This window comes from Coenobita brevimanus, chromosome 26 (genome assembly GCF_032717465.1).
Source record: "Coenobita brevimanus isolate Jiangsu-jjx chromosome 26, ASM3271746v2, whole genome shotgun sequence".
In the NCBI taxonomy this organism is placed as follows: Eukaryota; Metazoa; Arthropoda; class Malacostraca; order Decapoda; family Coenobitidae; genus Coenobita; species Coenobita brevimanus.
The window spans coordinates 18563778-18583382 of NC_136979.1; the positions used below are offsets into that span (position 1 = coordinate 18563778).

The 19605-nt window shown below is 38.9% G+C and overlaps 1 pseudogene; it reads right to left on the reverse strand.

Annotated features, from left to right (window-relative positions):
* Positions 1-16608: 16608 nt before the first annotated feature.
* On the reverse strand, positions 16609-16727 carry LOC145394238 (5S ribosomal RNA; annotated as a pseudogene).
* Between the last annotated feature and the right edge of the window lie 2878 nt (positions 16728-19605).

A 19605-nucleotide genomic window follows, 5' to 3' on the forward strand; every position in this document is an offset into this window, starting at 1 on the left:
CAGTCATTCTTGGAGGGTCAGTCCCTGAAAAAAAGGAAAAAAAAAAATTGGAGGGGTCAGTCTCCTATCTGAAGGAGATCAGAAATAGGAAAAAGATTTGAATAAAACTACCTACGTGAATTCATCTGGTTACTCCGAAGGTCTTCCACTATATACAATTTTAATTTTACAACCATCACACAGGTCTGCAAAATTTAAGCCATTGAAATATGTTTTAATTCTGGATAGCTATTTTTAACTGCACTTACGTACACAATAAAAATGTACATTTAGAGTGTTTCCATCACACCATTTTAATACAAAATTAAAAAAATTATTGAATTAAAATAAAGTCAATTATACATTTCTATCGATGTATACAATACTGTTCTAATGTCATTAAAAACAAAAATATTTAGTCAATATAATTCTTTAAACATAGACATAAAGGAAACAACACATATATTCCTTGATTCACATATAACCTCTCTAGTCTTTGTAACTTCTAATTTTTTTTGTTCTAAAACTTCGTTTGGTAGTCAGTCGTTTATACACGTTTTCTGGTGCGTCCCTATGAATCATCCAGCAATAGTCTGCCATCATACTGACATACCTGGTACCTTTTTTCCCATGTCCTTGATATCATAATGGAATCTTTCACCCTGTTCTTTGCCGACCGCTCCGTGATTTTCGGGGTAAAATTCCAAATGCGAATCCAAAAAGTTAACTGTGAGACTCAATTTGCAACCCAATTCCTTAAACTTGACCAGCAGAGATCTCACAATTTCTTTGTAATTTGGATCCTTATTGTCATCTAAAACCTTATAAATTATTTCTTTGAATAATACCTGAGCCTCTCGTTCTAGGTCGTTCGTCGCATCATCAGATTCTGCATCAGAAATCAGTTTTCTAATATCAGGTCCAGTAAATACGCCGTCTTTCAATTTAGTTTAAGACAAACCAGGAAACTTTTGGCACAAATACGTAAAACAGGTTCCAACTTTTCATAGGACTTTAACAAACTGCTTCATTAATCCAAGCTTAATATGAAACGGTTGTAGCAGCACTTTATCTGGATTCACCAAGCTAGGTTTAATGATGTTTTTGGCACCAAGTTGCAGATTTTTTTATTTGGCTATTCCTTCTGAACCCAGTGTATATCCTTGGCTCTGCTGTCCCACTCACAGGGAAGACATGGGAATTTTGTTTACGCTGATTGCTGACCCAGTAAGATACACAGAACTTTCAGGTCCTCACATGAACAACGGTATTCATTCTCTCCGACAAGGAAAGTATATCTTCACCCCTGTTTGTTTGTTTATTTGCTTGTCTGTTAGCAGGATTACTCAAAAACTAAAAGAGAGATTTGGACCAAATTTGGCGGATAGATAACCCGTGTCACATGGAACAATCAGTTAGCTTTTGGGAACGATCTGGATCGTATTACAGATTCTGGACCCGGAAAGTATTTTCTGTGAAACCGAAAACAATGATAAGACCTAAGATGCGTCCCACTGAGAGCCCCTCTAGTTGTAGTTGATTATCTCGAGAAGATTTGCCAAATTCTGGTAAGTTTCTTTTAAATGCACAGAATGAGCAACAGGTACTGATGCCTTTTAATTACCATTATGAAGAAGTACCCCTTTCAAACTTCTTTTGGATGAATCTATAAATAGTCTTTATTCTTCTGCATTAAAATTTCTGCCAAGGTTCTGCTCGAGGTCACTTACGTCAGTACAATAAACCAGGGATCCAGCTTTCTTGAAATATGGTGCAAACTCTTTTCCTCTATGTCGGTACAGAGAAAGTTGTGTCTGGATGTAATAGGTTTCTTTATCTTTTAATCGAGACCCCAAGAGCTCTGCAGCATCCTTGGGGAGACCGAAGTCTCTTACTAAGCCATTAAGTTCATCCAGAGATAATGGCTGTGGCTCATTGCTTGAACACGTTGGGACATACTCTTCATCGTCTACTGCAGCACTTTTTTTTTCCTCTGAGTGAGTTTCCACATAAGCAAGATTATCAGCTGGTGTAGGGATTGGTAGATCAGGTCCATGTAGTATAAGTTTTACTGCTGATAGTAGAATAGGATAAACAGTTTCATTCTGATTCTTTTTGTTGTATCCTTGAATTTTGCAGGAACAAAAATAACAATCGGTTCTGTGATTTTTGGTTCCCTCCATATCATCGGACTACCAAAAGCAAGAGCCATCTTTTTATCTTTTGTCAGTTGTCTTAGCTCCCAAACACAAACAGACACTGTGAGGGGCCCACTGTTTGTCCTGGTCATCAAGCTTTATTCCAAAGCAAGCCTAGTAAGCTTTTTAAGCAAAATCTGTTATGTTCTGTCTCTGTTTTTTCACTACAAACTTCCCACAAATGTAGCAGAAAAGATCAGGACTATTCACAAAACCTCTAGACGCCATATTACGATCGTTAACAGTACAAAAAAATTATAATTTATCTGTAAAGATAAAAAATCAATAAATATCACTATTCAAATAAAACAATACTATTTGCAATAAATATCATTGTGCTAAAAAAGAAACACTCCACTGAAAGCAATTACCAAGCACACTAGTCAACTGAGTCACACTGAGAAATGTTTGCTGCACTCCAAGACAGGTATGACTCATCACTTTGTTGTGTTACAGCAATGTTCTGGCTTATTATAAAATAAAATAACTGTGTTGTTTTAAACATGGATTCTAATAATAGAAAATGCTATATTCAGACATATTGTCGTTGTAATAGATTATCCAAATAAAAAAAATATATAGGGCAAAATTATAAAAAATATATAACTGAAAACTTAAAAATGTGTTTTGAGAAAAAATGTTATATGATGGAGAAATAGTGTTTTCATTTTTCTATATCTGCCCCCCAAAATGTATTAGAATTGCATGAAATAACCCCCCCCCCAAAAAAAAAAAAGTGTATAATTGTGTTATTCGCCGGGGAGGTCAGCCCACTCACCAAATTAAAAGTTCTCGGAAACAGTGAAGGGAGGGCAGCTGTGGCTTTGGTATCTTAATACATGTACAGTGGACTCTCATCTGTAATGAGATATAAAATAAACCAATGTGATCCAAAATAGGGGAAAGAATTTAATTACATTTCCCAGGAGGGTTCACTTGGTTGCTGGAAAAGTTATCCACTATATACAAATTTTCCAACCATGATTTTTTAGTTTGGTCAGCCTCCCTCAGAAAACTAAAAGCTCTGAGATCTGCAGATATGGCTTTGATATCTTTGTACATGTTGTACAATGGACTGATCTGTAATGCGATATTTGGGGAGCATGAACCTTCCAGTGAAGTGGTCAGAAATAGGGGAAAGTGAGCAAGTGGATTTCAACGAAATCAGCATACACAATACAGGATAGGGTATGCAGTTTCCATGTTTTCTCCAGATGCAAAGGAAGAAAATGCACATCTGCTTTATCATTTTGTAGGGATAGAGTGGAGAGATATATGAAGGAAGAGGTGTGAGTTGGAGAGAGGGTAGCCGAATGGCAAAGGACAAAACGATATGCAGGCAATTTGGCTGTGGCCACCCTTCATGGCATTATGGCGTGTGGCAACAGAGAGAGAGAGAGAGAGAGAGAGAGAGAGAGAGAGAGAGAGAGAGAGATTATTATCACTCAGCCATAAGGGTGATGGGCGGGTGGTCAGCATTGCTAGCTACGATGCAGCCGGTCCGATAGCGTTAAGATATGAATCTAGGTGCGACAGTTGACGTCACTCGATTCAGGTGTTTGTTCACCATAATGGGTCGGAAAGTAGCATGGGTACTTCGGATACCACCTAAGGAAAGTATCTAGAGAAAAAGAAAGATAGACGGATGAATAGATAGAAATGTGTGTGTGTTCTTACCTAATTGTTCTTACCTAATTGTATCTTAACAGGAACGAGTCAAGCTTGTACTGTCCCGTGGATTAAATCACTTTTATCATACATATCCTTAAATTTACTAATAGTTTTGGCACACACTATTTCATTCGGCAGTGCTTTCCACTGATCAGTTGCCCTAGTTGGGAAACTGAATTTCATTACGTCTTTATCACCTCTCTTTTTATGTAGTTTTTGCAGTGTTCTCTCGCTGATGCTTGCCGTAGGTTATATACCCATTTATGTCTATTTTCTTTTTCCCTGAGACGCATTTATAAAACATAATCATATCTCCTTCTTTCCTTCTCTTTTGTAGTGTTGGTAGACTCAGTTTTTCTAGTCTTTCTTCCTAACTTAGATCTCTTAAGCTTGGGACCTATCTTGTAGCGGCCCTTTGTACTTTTTCAATCTCATGTGTTTTTTGAGATGAGGGTTCCAGACTACTGATGCATACTTCAGAGTTGGTCTGATGATTGATGTTGTCTTTCTCACCATGTCTTCATTTATGTATGTGAACGCTATTCTCATACTAGCAAGCAGTGTATACATGTTCCATACCTTCTCACTGACGTGGTCAACCATAGATGGTCTGTTATTGATAATCACTCCTAGATCCTTCTGTCTTTCTCATATGTGTAGGGTTGAACTTCCTAACTTATAATCCCAATCTTGTCTTTTCTACTTTTACCAAACTTAAAATTACATGACACTTGCCCACACTGAATTCCATTTGCCATTTTTCACTCCATTCATGAAGCTTAATTCTTCTTGTAACTCTCTAGAAGAGTCGGTGTTAGTAATTCTTCCTTGTATTTTTGCATCATCAGCAAACATATTTAATAGCTTTCGTTTCCAGTGTTACTATCTATATCATTAATATACACTAAAAACATAATTGGTGCCAGCATTGAGCCCTCTGGAACTCCGCTGGTCACTTTCCTCCATGATGAGTAATTACCCCTTAGTACTGTTCCCATTTCCGTAGCAGCCGTGGCTCAGTGGGTTAGAGCACTCCACTCTGACCGAAGGGTCGGAGGATCAAATCCACCCAAGGGTCATTGGTAGACATCAGGAAGGGCATCCAGTCATAAAATGCTACACGTGCCAATCCAAAAGTCCTCTACCCAGGGGCAACGCCTTAGTCCTTTGGGGATATCTGGCTAAAAAAAAAAAAAAAAAAAAAAAAAAAAAACTTCACATTTCCCTTAGAAAAAATTGCGTCTAACGGTATGGGTTCCCTTGGATTCCTCTTTGACTGTGTAGTTTCCAAAAAAGTCTTGGTGCAGTACTCTGTCAAATGCTTTCTTGAAATCTAGATAGATACTGTCCACCCATCCTTCTCTTTTCTGTAATGTTTCTGCAACTCTACCGTAGTAGCTTAATAGATTACTAACACATGATTTTCCCTCTCTAAAACCTAACTACCTTTCTGTTATCATATTGTGTTCTTCAAGATGGTTTCCCCAAACTTTTCTTAGCAGCTTTTCTAGTATCTTACTTATAATACTGGTTGGTAGTTGTGTAGATTCTGCCTAATCCCATTCTTGAATAGGGGAACAATGTTTGCTTTCTTCCAAATATCAGGTAGTTTACCTTGACCTAAGGATTCCCTAAATATTAAATATATTGGTCTACTTAACTCTTTTGCACATTCCTGTAGCAACCAACCTGAAATTTCGTCAGGACCATTTGCTTTTCCTTTGTCTAATTTACTTAACTTTTCCTACACTTCTTTTTCAAATATTGTATATCTGGATATATGTGTGGGCATGCATGTTCCATATCATCTCTCTCAAAATTATTTTCTTCTGTAAAAACTGATTGGAATTTTTTTAGTCCTTCACAAATATCATTCTCTTGTGTATTGATGATCCCATCTTCCGTAATGGACTGTATTTTATCATTAACTTTGGTTTTGCTTTTGGATGTAGCTGTAAAATAGCTTCGGTTGATCACTACTTTTATTTATAATGTCTTTCTCAAACTGTCTTTCAGCTTCTCTCCTTATCTTTGTATTATTGTTTCTGGCCTGTTTATAGTTGTTATATGCCCTCTCACTGTTGAGTCTTCTATATCTTTTCCACAACAAGTCTCTTGTTTCTTTTGATTTTTTACATTCTGTATTAAACCATTTCTTTATTTTCAATTCTGTTGCTTTGTGCTGTGGGATGTAATTTTGGACTCCTTTTTCATAAAACTCACTGAATTTTCTATATATAACATTTAAGTCTTGACCTCTAAGCTCCTTTTCCCAATCTATTACTATGAAGTACTTCTTTAGGTCATGGTTGTTGCCTTTCTGTAGTTTAGGCTCCTTTTGTAACTCTCATTACTGCTGACTATGCCATATGCAATCCTGAAGTTGCAATTTAATATTGCATGGTCGCTTTTTCCGAATGGAGGGTGATACATTATATTGTCAATGTCATTTTCTTGCCTAATAAATGTAAGATCTACTACTGATGGATCATCAAGTCCTCTTTTTCTGGTGTTTTCTTTTACATGTTGTATTAGGAAAAAATGCAGCACAAGATCCAGGAGCTTTTGGTACCAACAGCTTTCATGGCTTCTTACATCTAGAGTATTCCAGTTTATATTTGTATTGAAATCTCCAGTTAATACATTTCTTCCAAATTTCTCCTCCATTCTGTGTAGTAATGCTTTTAAACTGTGAATTGTACTCTCTGCCGGGTCTTCATATTTGCCTCTCTCCCAAGTGTTTGTTTTGGGTGGCATGTATAAATTTGCCACAGTTACTATCCTTTCAGATGTATTAATCCCTACTGCAATCAGTTCTACTTGCGAGGGTATATCTAGTTCTCTTTCTTTGACTTGTAGATTTTTCATTTTTAATATTATAATTCCTCCTCCATTTTTTGAATTCTTATCTCTTCTCCATGTATAGTATTCCTCTAAGTTTAGGGTATCATTTGATATCCTTGGAGTTAATTTTGTTTTAGTTAGGTAAATAATATGTGGTTCCTTTTCTTTGGTATAGTCTCTCATCTCTAATAATTTAGATACCATCCCATCTACGTTTGAGTACATCAACTTAGTCATCTAGTTTACATATTTGCCATAGCTAAAGTCTACTACATTCCTTCTTTTTAGCCCCTGTTGGTTATGTACCACTGTCGTACCTGCAATCCAGTTACTGTACATTGTTACTAAATTTACTCTTCTCTTCCTCTGATCTTTCATCATTTTTTGTTTTTGCTTCCTCCTTCTTCTCCTTTACTGTTCCCAGTTCCTCTTGAGTAAGGCATCTTTTCATCCACGCTTTTTAAAATTCCTCTTTTTCCATGAGTTTGTTGGAATCTTTCAACATTTCCTCTACAGTGTTTGCATTCTGGAAGGTTACTCTCAGGGGTCTTGACTTTCTTCTATCATATTCCCCTAGCCTTTTATATTCTACATCTTGATCACAGATATCCTCTGATACTTGCTTCAGTATGTTCAAAATATTTTCCATCTCCTTTTTGTCCATTGAGAATCTGCTTCATATTTCTTCTTCATCTTTGCCACTGATTACTATAGATTTTTTAATTTTTTCAGCTTCCCTGACTAGTTTTGGGTTGTTTTTTATTTCCTTCACTTCCTTTCTTATGCTTTTTTCTTCTACCTTTATATCTAATTCATTCTTTACTTTTACTGTTTCAGCATATGTATTTTGTACGTCATCTTTGTAATTTCTCATAATTTCATTTACCTGTATTATTTTCTCTTCAATATGACTACTTTGGTCTATCAGACTGCTTGTTTGGCTGAATTTCTCGGTATAATTTCTGAAATCATCCATAATTCTCTCATGGTTGACAACTGTACATCCCAATTCACTAGCCTTTGTTTTCGGTGAATTTACCTCAGCTGGTAGTTCATCCATTGCTGTGGCTTTTCTGTTTACTTCCTCTATTAATTCTTTATTTTTTCCCTTCTGTCTACGTAGCTCATTCTTGAGTTTATCGATTTCCGTGTGAAAAGTTCTCTCTATTTACTTTTTCAGCAGAACTGGTTTACCCCTACCACATCATAATGGACCCATTCACACACACACACACACACACACAACACATATATATGTGAGTGACTGGTTTCCCGTGAGAGTGGGGCTGCGACAGGGATGTGTGATGTCGCCTTGGTTGTTTAATATTTATATGGATGGTGTTGTAAGAGAGGCGAATGCAAGAGTGTTAGGTGGAGGTCCGAGTCTGATGAATGTCGATGGTGGAGAATGGAATCTTAAGCAGCTGCTGTTTGCAGATGATACTGCACTGGTGGCTGATTCGGAGGAGAGATTGAGACAGTTGGCAGAGAAGTTTGGAAGGGGGTGTGAAAGGAGGAAATTGAAAGTAAATGAGAATAAGAGTAAAGTGATGAAGTGTACGAGGTTGGTAGATGGTAGGGGGATGAATATAGTTTTGAATGGTGAGTTGCTTGAGGAGGTGGAGTGTTTCAATATTTAGGGTCGCATGTTGCTATGGATGGAAGAATAGATGCGGAAGTGAAGTTTAGAATAAATGAATTAGGTAAGGTGCTGGGAGGAATGAAAAAATTGTTTAGATGTCGTTGGCTTAGAATGGATGTAAAGAGAAGGCTGTATGAGGGTGTTGTGGTACCGACTGCGTTATATGGGGCTGAAATATGGAATATGGGTGTAGCAGAGAGGAAAAGTTTGAATGTAATGGAGAAGAGGTGTCTGAGGAGTATGTGTGGAGTGATGTGTATGGATCGAGTGCGAAATGATGAAGTGCGAAGGAGTTGTTCGGGAGATGGCTGGTAGAGTTGAGCAGAGGGTGTTGCGATGGTTTGGGCATATGGAGAGAATGGATAATGAGCAATTGGTGAAAAAGATAATTAGAGCTGATGTGAGAGGTGTAAGGCTGAGAGGGAGACCATGAATAGGATGGATGGACAGTGTGAAGAGAGCGCTGGATGCGAGAGGGATGTCTGTTGAGCAAGGAAGAGTGGCTGTGCGTGACAGAAATAAATGGAGAGAAATTGTGAATGAATAAATGATGACGCAGCCCTGAGGGGATATTCTCCCGCATTTGGTCTGATCAGCTAGTCAGGTGCGATTAAGGGGATGGGTCTATTATGATGTGGCAGGGGTAAATCAGCTCTGCTGTCGGGCCCTGCTGCGGATGTCACTGATTACACTGCGCAGTTGACCCTTGTTTGGTGTGGTGCGGTGAGGATCTGTCCCTTCTCCCCTTTGGGGCTAAGATGCGAATGACTGTGTTTGAATGGATGAGTAAATTGGGAGTGTGTCGTCCTGTCTCGGCTACCTCCCTTTCCCTGGGGGAAGCAGCCTAGGTATATATATATATATATATATATATATATATATTGTTACGAAACAGAGAAAGATAATGTACACTTTAAGTGAGAATACGAAGAGTCACTACTGTCCCGTAAAGTTCCAGGTTCAAAACAAAAGAGTTAGGTAAAATTACAAGTTAAAGTTTAATGCTTAAATTAACAACAAAACATTCAGGACTCATAAGGATAATGTAATGGCAAATAAACAGGTTAAATGTATGGTTAACTGCAATAGCCTCTATTAACACGAAATTAGCAAGAGTAAATTTATCTAAGTCAGCCCTGATAAAATGAGATACCAGATAATACTCAGTGAATGCCAGATAAATTATTACAGATACAAACTATTATCAAAAATGACTGACAAAGAACCCTACATAAATTACAAACTTCACTAGGCCTACAAATTAAACTTATGCTATACAGTACAAGAACAAAATGCAACAACAGTTATACTCAAATTACACACAGCTGCTAGATGTTTGGAGATTTCTTGAGCACTCACAATAATAATAACTGTACAGGGGAGGACAGAGATGTGAACAAAATGAGGAGCAGATCTAAGTGGCCATGATGCAGAGATTGAGCTCATTATATAGGGGCCAGCAGAGCCTGATACAACTTGTAAGAAGGACGCGCAAATGAAGCCACGCGGACAAAGAGATGAAAATCCCGCAAAGTATAACAGAGAGAACGACTTACTCTACTATAACGGTAGAAGGGGGGGACTGAGGCAGAACACGCTCGTGATCAAACATGCAGCATACTGTGCGTTAAAATTACACAAAGGATGATGAAATCATAGGCTATGTAACACCTCCCCACAAAGAAAAAAGAAATTTACAAAGGAAATTTCTTATTACTCTAAAACAATCTGTCTAAAGTCTAGATAAGCAATCTGCAATAACATTTTCTTTCCCCTTGACATGTTGTATGTCTAATGAATACTCCTGAAGAAGTAGACTCCATCTTGTCAATCTCTGATTTTTATCTTTAAACTTACTAAGGAATTTCAGTGGGTTGTGATCGGTATAAATGACTATGGGGTCAAAACCAGAACACAAATAAAATGAAAACTGCTGTAAACCCAAAATCAAGGCCAAAAGCTCTTTCTCAATAGTTGAGTAGTTCTTTTGAGGTGGAGTGAACTTCTTACTGTAATAAGATACAGGATGTTCAATACCCTGATCATCCTCTTGCAGCAAAACAGCCCCAGCTCCTGTATCACTTGCATCAACAGCCATCTTAAAAGGCTTAGCAAAATTTGGAGTAGCGAGCACTGGCTGACTTAATAGAATAGCTTTAAGTTTGTTGAAAGAGGATTCACAGTTATCGGTCCAGACAAATTTAACTCCCTTTTTCAGTAGGTCTGTAAGTGGTGATACAAGAATAGAAAAGTTAAGAACAAATCTCCTGTAATAACCTACCATTCCCAAAAATCTTTGTAGCTCTTTCCTACTTTTAGGACTGGGAAGATCACTTATAACCTGAACCTTAGCTCCTGGTGGTGCAACATGTCCATCACCAATTACATACCCAAGGTACTGAACTTTAGCTTGACCAAACTCACACTTTGATAAATTAGCTACAAGATTAGCCTGAACTAAACGGTCAAGAAATTTACTGACATGGCATAGATGATCTTTCCAGTTGTCACTGAAGATTAATACATCATCAATATAAACAACACACCCTGCCAAACCCTCTGTTACAACATTCATGAGCTTCTGAAATGTGGCTGGTGCATTCTTCATACCATATGGCATTACCGAACATGCAAAAGCCTTTCCTAGTGTTCCAAAACATGAGATCTCCCTAGCACGTTCAGTCATAGGTACTTGCCAGTATCCCTTTAACAAATCAAACTTACTTATGTACCTAGCCTTTCCGATCTTCTCTATGCAATCTTCCACACGAGGGAGATGGTAAGTGTCTGTTTTAGTTATCTGATTAACACGTCTGTAGTCGATGCAAAGCCTCTGTGACCCACCTGGCTTAGGGACTAGAGTGACAGGAGAACTCCACTCGCTCTGACAGGGCTCAATCATCTTGTGGTCCAACAGGTAGCCAAGCTCCTTCTGGATGAGAGGAACTTTCACTGGGTTCACACGGTAAGGAGGCAGTTTAATTGGCTTTGCGTCTCCAACCTCGACATCATGCATCAACACAGTAGTTCTTCCTGGAGTGGCACAGAACACTTGCGGGTACTCCTGCAGTAATGCCGAAAACTCCTGCCTTTCCTTGGGAGGTAGATGAGAAAGCTTAGTCTGGAGATCATTCATGATATCAGGATTCTTCCCCAAACTATCACTCAGGCTCATACTGCATGGGAGAGCTTCACTTGCAGACTCGGGTGGAACAGCTACAGTGCAGACTGGATTATTTTCTGTCCCGCCTGTGATATAACTTTAGCATGTTGATGTGACATAGTTGCTTGCTCTTTCTACGATCTGGTGTGGCGATGACATAGTTGACATCACTGAGTTTCTTCTCCACGAAATAAGGGCCACTAAACTTGGCTTGAAGAGGTTGCCCATGAACTGGTAGCAGAATCAAAACCTGATCTCCTGGCTGAAAGTGGCGTAACCTGGACTTCTTATCATACCAAGTCTTCATCTTCTCCTGAGCAGCTCCTAAATTCTCTCTCGCCAGCTGTAAAGCAGTGGACAGCCGTTCTTTGAACTTCATCACATACTCCAGCAGGTTGACGTCATCTTCCTCCGACAGCCAGCATTCCTTGAGTAACTTAAGGGGTCCTCTTTACTTCATGGCCAAACAGTAGTTCAAAAGGTGAGAAGCCCAGTGATTCATTTGGAGATTCTCTTGCAGCAAACACAACGAATGGAAGACCTTTATCCCAGTCTTTCTGATGTTCCAAACAGTATTTCTTGAGCATCGATTTGAGTGTTTGATGATATCTCTCCAACGCTCCTTGGGTCTGGGGATGGTAAGCTGAAGACGTGATCTGGGTGATGCCCAACTCTTTCAGAGACTGCTTGAAAACGTTTGACATGAAATTACTTCCCCGGTCTGACTGTACCTCCTTGGGCAGACCAAACTTTGTGAAGAACCCTATCATTTCCTTAACCACGTTCTTTGCTGAGATGTTTCTAAGTGGAATGGCTTCAGGATAAAGAGTAGCCATATCAATCATGGTCAACACATAAGAAAATCCTGAAGAAGTCTTAGGAAGAGGGCCCACAATATCCACCAACACACGGGTGAAAGGCGCCTCAAAAGGAGGAATGGGAACTAGAGGTGCAACCTTTTCAGTCTGATTACACTTCCCCACAACTTGACAGGTGTGACAAGACTTACAATACCAGGAAACATCCCTGAAGATACCTGGCCAGTAGAAGTGTTTCAAAATGCGTGCCACAGTCTTCCTCACTCCAAGGTGTCCTGCCAAACTGGAATCATGAGCCACTCTAATGATATCCTGCCTACAAACACGAGGGATGACAACTTGATGTACAACCTCCCATTCACAGTCGGCTGATGCTGTTGGGGGTCTCCACTTCCTCATAAGTACTCCTGACTTTACATAATAACAAGTAGAAGCACCAGCTGACTCTTCCTCACTGCAAGCAGAGTTAGCTAGACCTTTCAACTCAGGGTCAGCAACCTGCAACTCAACCAACTCTTGACGAGACAAATTATCAACACTACGGGGTACTGCCTCATCTGGTGAGTGGTCCAAATTAGCAAGAAAAGTGTCAGCTAGGATAACATCATCATCATCATTATCCTCTAAATCACCAGTAACTTTAGACTTAGCCCTAGTGACAGCACATGCAGGGAACACATCAGGGACATCACAATCCTGGGACGCAGCCACTGGCTCACTAGACAACTGAGGAGCTGGACACACTTGACTTCCACCAATATCATTTCCAAGTAAGAAAGTTACACCTGACATTGGGAGTGTCTCAACCAACCCAACCATAACAGAACCATTAACAAAACCAGACTCTAAATTCACTCTGCACAGAGGAACAGAGAAGTAATTATTCCCTACACCTTGTAAGATTACAGTTTCATCAGAGGAATTAAAATTAGAGCCTAGAACACTGGTCAGCATAAGGGATTGGCAAGCACCTGTATCACGATATATTTTAACTGATTTCCTGTCATTACTGTCCAGAGGACTGACAAAACCATCAGACAGGAAATTAGCACATGAACTCTTGAGAGTGTCACCCACGTTACTGCTCAAAAGAGGAGCTCCATCATGAGAATTTAAGTTACCCCTCAAAGCAGGTTCAGTTAACTCAGTTAAAGAATTCTGGGAACTCTCAAGAGTGGACACTAGACCAACTGACTGAATATTTAAAGACTCCTTTTTGTTCACATCACGCTGTCTCCTGAAACATCTCTCCGTAGTATGACCAAGCTTACTACAATAAGTACATTTACTTTTCTGAAATCTAGAGGTGAAGCTGGTATTTACTTCCTGAGAAACATCATCCTTATTCTCTTTCCTGTTACCTGTACTCTGAGTAGAGGCAACGTACTTACTCTCAGCTTTCCCTTTTTCTCTAGAATATCTCTTGTGAGTGAGAACATACTCATTAGCTAAAACTGCAGCATCAGACAAATTATCTATTCTTTTCTCATCAAGATATAGGCTTACATCTTTACTAATACACCTTTTGAAATCCTCCAGCAAAATCATCTGCTTAAATTTACCAAAATCAGAATCCACATTCTTAGAATTTAACCACTGCTCTAACAGATCTTCTTTCATTTTTGCATACTCAACATGGGATTGCTTATCTTGCTTGTAAGTTGTCCTAAATTTTACTCTATAGGCTTCAGGAACAAGCTCATAGGCCTTAAGAATCAAGCTCTTAACTACATCATAATTATCAGATTGATCCTGAGGCAAAGATGCATAAGTTACTTGAGCTTTACCGGTGAGAACAGTTTGAAGGAGTACTGGCCAATACTCCTTAGGCCAATTAAAACCTGTAGCTACCCTCTCAAACAACTGAAAATACTTGGTTAAATCAGATTCATTAAAAGGAGGGACAAGTTTAACATTTTTAGCCACATCAAAATCATCAGAGCTAGATGATCCAGTTCCACCTTGTTTCATGCGATACTCATGGTCTGCCTGAATCCTAGCAAGTTCAGCTTGTGCCTGAGCCTGTATCTGTGCCTCCTGAATCCGAACCTGAGAGTCAGCCTCCTTAGCCTGAGACTCAGCCTCCTTAGCACGTGCTTGAAATTCAGCCTCCTTAACACGAGACTCCGCCTCCTTAGCACAAGCCTCCTGCAGGGCTAGCTGTAACTTAGCTATTTCAATCTGCGTTTGCTCATTTGGAGGAGTCACATTAAACAAGCTCTTATTAATCATGCCAACAATTTGATCTTTAGAATGATGAGAGCGAACAGCAATTCCCAATTGTTGAGCAACAAGCTTAAGTTCATTCTTTGTTCTATTTTCAATATCACACACTGTTTGCACATTTGACAAAAAATCTTTGGCTTCATCAAGTGTAGAAATAGTAGCCATCATGAATATATCACAGTCACAAAATATCAAACAATATCCTTATGATAATATCCTGAATATCCTGATATGAGGTCGCCAAATGTATGTTACGAAACAGAGAAAGATAATGTACACTTTAAGTGAGAATACGAAGAGTCACTACTGTCCCGTAAAGTTCCAGGTTCAAAACAAAAGAGTTAGGTAAAATTACAAGTTAAAGTTTAATGCTTAAATTAACAACAAAACATTCAGGACTCATAAGGATAATGTAATGGCAAATAAACAGGTTAAATGTATGGTTAACTGCAATAGCCTCTATTAACACGAAATTAGCAAGAGTAAATTTATCTAAGTCAGCCCTGATAAAATGAGATACCAGATAATACTCAGTGAATGCCAGATAAATTATTACAGATACAAACTATTATCAAAAATGACTGACAAAGAACACTACATAAATTACAAACTTCACTAGGCCTACAAATTAAACTTATGCTATACAGTACAAGAACAAAATGCAACAACAGTTATACTCAAATTACACACAGCTGCTAGATGTTTGGAGATTTCTTGAGCACTCACAATAATAATAACTGTACAGGGGAGGACAGAGATGTGAACAAAATGAGGAGCAGATCTAAGTGGCCATGATGCAGAGATTGAGCTCATTATATAGGGGCCAGCAGAGCCTGATACAACTTGTAAGAAGGACGCGCAAATGAAGCCACGGGGACAAAGAGATGAAAATCCCGCAAAGTATAACAGAGAGAACGACTTACTCTACTATAACGGTAGAAGGGGGGGACTGAGGCAGAACACGCTCGTGATCAAACATGCAGCATACTGTGCGTTAAAATTACACAAAGGATGATGAAATCATAGGCTATGTAACAATATATATATATATATATATATATATATATATATAGATAGATAGATAGATAGATGGATATAGATAGATGGGTAGATAGATAGACAGATAGATAGACAGATACTGTAGATAGATACATAGATAGATAGGTATACATATAGATAAATTTATGTATATAATATATATATATATATAGATAGATAGATAGATAGAGAGATATATTATATATATATATATATATATATATATATATATATATATATATATGAGCCGCTTTATTTGTTTGTTTTTTCCTTCAATCAAGACCAAACCAAGGGCCAGAGACCCCCAGACACATATATGTTCTGAATCAGTGTGCCCCAAGGATTGTATTAGGGGGCATGAAAATTCACACGTGGGTCGTTTAAGGTCACCGGTAGAGCTTTTTCCTTTTTGGTCCGGGCTACGACGGGGACCCCTGCAGCCAAATATTTGGCATGGAGACTCACATGACCTCCAGTTTGGACATGTATGTTGACCTCTGAGGTCATCTGAGGTCACTGGTCAGTCATATGAGGTCACCGGTAATACGCGATCGAACGACAGGACCCAGCAGCCCGATTTTTGCAAGGAGACTCAAATGACATCCAGTTCGGACATAGGCTATGTGAGGTTGACCTCCGAGGTCATTTGAGGTCACTAATAACAGTAAACAAGTGCGCACAAAAACTGTGCAATTTGTCTGCAAAAGCTGAAATAGAAAATTACTTGACCTCTTATAATCCCTCTTCAAAAGCATTATAGGTACATGGTCTTTCTGGAGTAGAAAGAAAGATTGGACTACTGTAGAACAAATAGGAATAGTGTTCGTCATTTTGGCCCGGCAACGTCGGGCACCCCTCTAGTATTTTTTATGTGTTTTATATGATCATTAGTTTGCACAGTATGTATGTCCATCCATCCATTGCCAGACGCCATGTATCCCAAACGGGGTGGTCAAGGGCTTAGAGTTAATTGTTTTACAGGGAGGGGCACTAATCCTCCACCAACCCCACTTGACACGTAGGGAGTTATGCCAACAGCATCTGGTGTTCCCAGGCGGTCACCCATCCAAGTACTAACCAGATCCAACGTTGCTTAACTTTGCTTATCGGACGGGAAGCGGTGTACTCAACGTGGCATGGCCGTACGCCTGGTAATTTAAAGTTCGTTATCTTATGCATCATGAGGTATGGTATGATAAAAAGTATCACTTACATCACGTAACTGGTAATTGCCCAGCATATTTGCATCATTTCACATTGGCATATAAAAACTGTATTTATCGTTTGTAGGCTATGTACTATAATAAATACAATCACATAAAAGTTTTGCCATGTTACCTGTTTCCATGCCATATACTCGAATACATTTTGTAATATGACATCATTGACGTATCTCAAGCATTAGAAACATGTAAGCTACATTTGCCTTTGTTTTCTTTTTGTATATTTTATGCAGAAAGGAGTATTTATTATTTTGTTGTATCGAAAGATATGTGGTTGACATGCGTCTGAAAACAAGGTAAGGACTTTACTGAAGATTTGTTTTTATTTTTCTGTTAAATTAGCATGATACGTGTGATAATAGAACTAAAGCAACATGCGGCTATGGGTCTCTGATTCCCATCTGAAAATTTTTGGCACAATAATGTAGCCTACATGCATGTGGGACGAGGTCATACCCATTCCTATTAAACACATTATAATAGTCTTGTCTGCATTTTTAATACATCCATTATATTCCATGTCGAAGACATAAATTATTATGAAACTTTGTGATCATAACATAATAATGTGGGATATTATTCACCACCCACATGGCATGAATGGTGAGGGATGCTCATACCTCATTTAATTATTATTGCTAAAACTATCTTCCTCAGTCTCACGTGGTATGCAAAGTTTTGATTTAAAAATCTACCGTAATATCCGCGATAAACATTTGGTTTGATTCCCGTTCTCTGTCACCTGGTTTGTGCACTAGATCGGGTGACGTTAGGGGTCTTACAATTGTTACAGTTGTAACGTTGAGTCGTTGCTCCGTATCTGTTCTCCGTGCTGTATATTCAGTGCATTAAGGGTATATATCGAGCCTGGCCTGGCCACTCAGTGAACTAGACGTGTCAATCAGTCCACGATACGCAGTCAGTCCGGCGTTTCCGTCCAGTGAAGCTGACGTGCTTAACTTAAACTGTTCTTAGTATTTTACAATGGGTTTTACTATTTCTGAGACAAACAAAGGTAAGAAAAGTTTGATGCACGAAAGGTCGTGCTGCCAGATTTTGTTGTGAGAATTTGAAAGTGCTACTAGAAAATTAAAAAGAAGTTACACATATATTGTTGTGAAAGGCATTAACCCTCAGAAGTGAAGATCAGTACGCTGTAAGGCAATAAATGAGATACAAGCAAAACTGATCGGACGCATCGGAGACAGCTCCATATTTTATTTGATATTTACGAAAAAAAAAAAAAAAATCTCCTGGAAGCCATCACTACCCAGAGAAGCAGTTTTAAGTACCTGCTACCTACTGTGATGTGTGAATTGTACCCAGGAAGCAGTATTTATCATCAAAGAAGACTTACTGAACCATTAACATCACGGATCCTACGTCCCCTTCACCCTTTCCACCATCCTGGGTGATGGGGACATTGTTATGGCTGATAAATTGATGGCTTTCCTGAGAGAGACCGGACTGATCAGAGTGATGTGACTTTTTTACTGTATGGTTATGGTTTTGATCAACCGTAAATATGTGTATATTGTACAGTTAATTAGGGTTAATAGTTGGCGTATTTGAAATAGTTCCTCCTCCCACTGATCTATTTCTAATATTGATGTCCCCTACATTAAGCCCCGTTCCTCGACTGACAGTCACCAGCTGATGAGTGCAAGTGTGCAGTATAGAAAGGTATTGGGCACTTGCAGTCGATGGTGGTCTGTTGGGCGAGGTTCTTCACTTTTTGTACATAATATGTAAATATATTCTAACATCTTGCTTAAGTTATTCTAATTAGGGCCGACAACTGACGTATATGGAAATGTTTCTGACTTGTCTGGTTCTCTTTCATATATTGATGTCCCCTATATTAGGCTGTGCCTCGACTGACAGTCACCAGGTGATGAGTGCAGGTGTGTAATGTAGAGAGGCTTTACATATTTGCAGTCGATGGTGTTCTCTTGGTCGAAGCCTTTCTACCATTAGTGTCGGTCTAGTTAATTGTCTCTTTAGGATTTAGTATAGGTTAGCGATTTGTTAGATGATTAGTTTTAGGGTCTTTAGATTAGGCATTTTTGGTTATAATGTAAGGTAAAAAATATAGAAATATATAGAAAAAGAATAAAAATGTAAAAAAATTATAAAATATAAATTATTATATATATATATATATATATATATATATATATATATATATATATATATATATGTACGTGTGCATGAAAGTGTGTATGTCCCTATGCATGGATGTGTGCATGTATATATATATATATATATATATATATATATATATATATATATATATATATATATATATGCCTTAATGACCAGGGGCTTCGGTCCCAATGGGCGATAGGCAAAAAAAAAAAAAAAAAAAATTCACTGATCACACACACCACAAAGCCAGCCAGGAGACAGGACGTGTGTGCTGGGCAATCCCCAGGTCCTGTCCTCCCCCATTACTGTTTTTGAACCAGCCCATACCCCACTGGCCGGGCTAATGTATGGCCCGGCCTGCACAATAGGTGCAGGGAATCTTTGAACAATCAAAAAAACAACATCACGGATCATGCTGTCGGTTTGTGTTGCTCCCCCACTCGCCTGGCGGCCTGCTGTCTTGCGTTGCCTGCTGCTGTACACCGCTGCTGTTTCTGCCCTGCTAATCCACCTGGAGAGGATGAGTACCAAAGGAGTATGCTAGATGGGAGAGGTAGGGGATGTAGGGGGCTGGCTGCCAAAGCCCTGCCGGCTGCTGGCCTAACAATGACCCTGCCGGTCTGGCTGCTATAGTTATAAAAAGGATGTTTGCCCC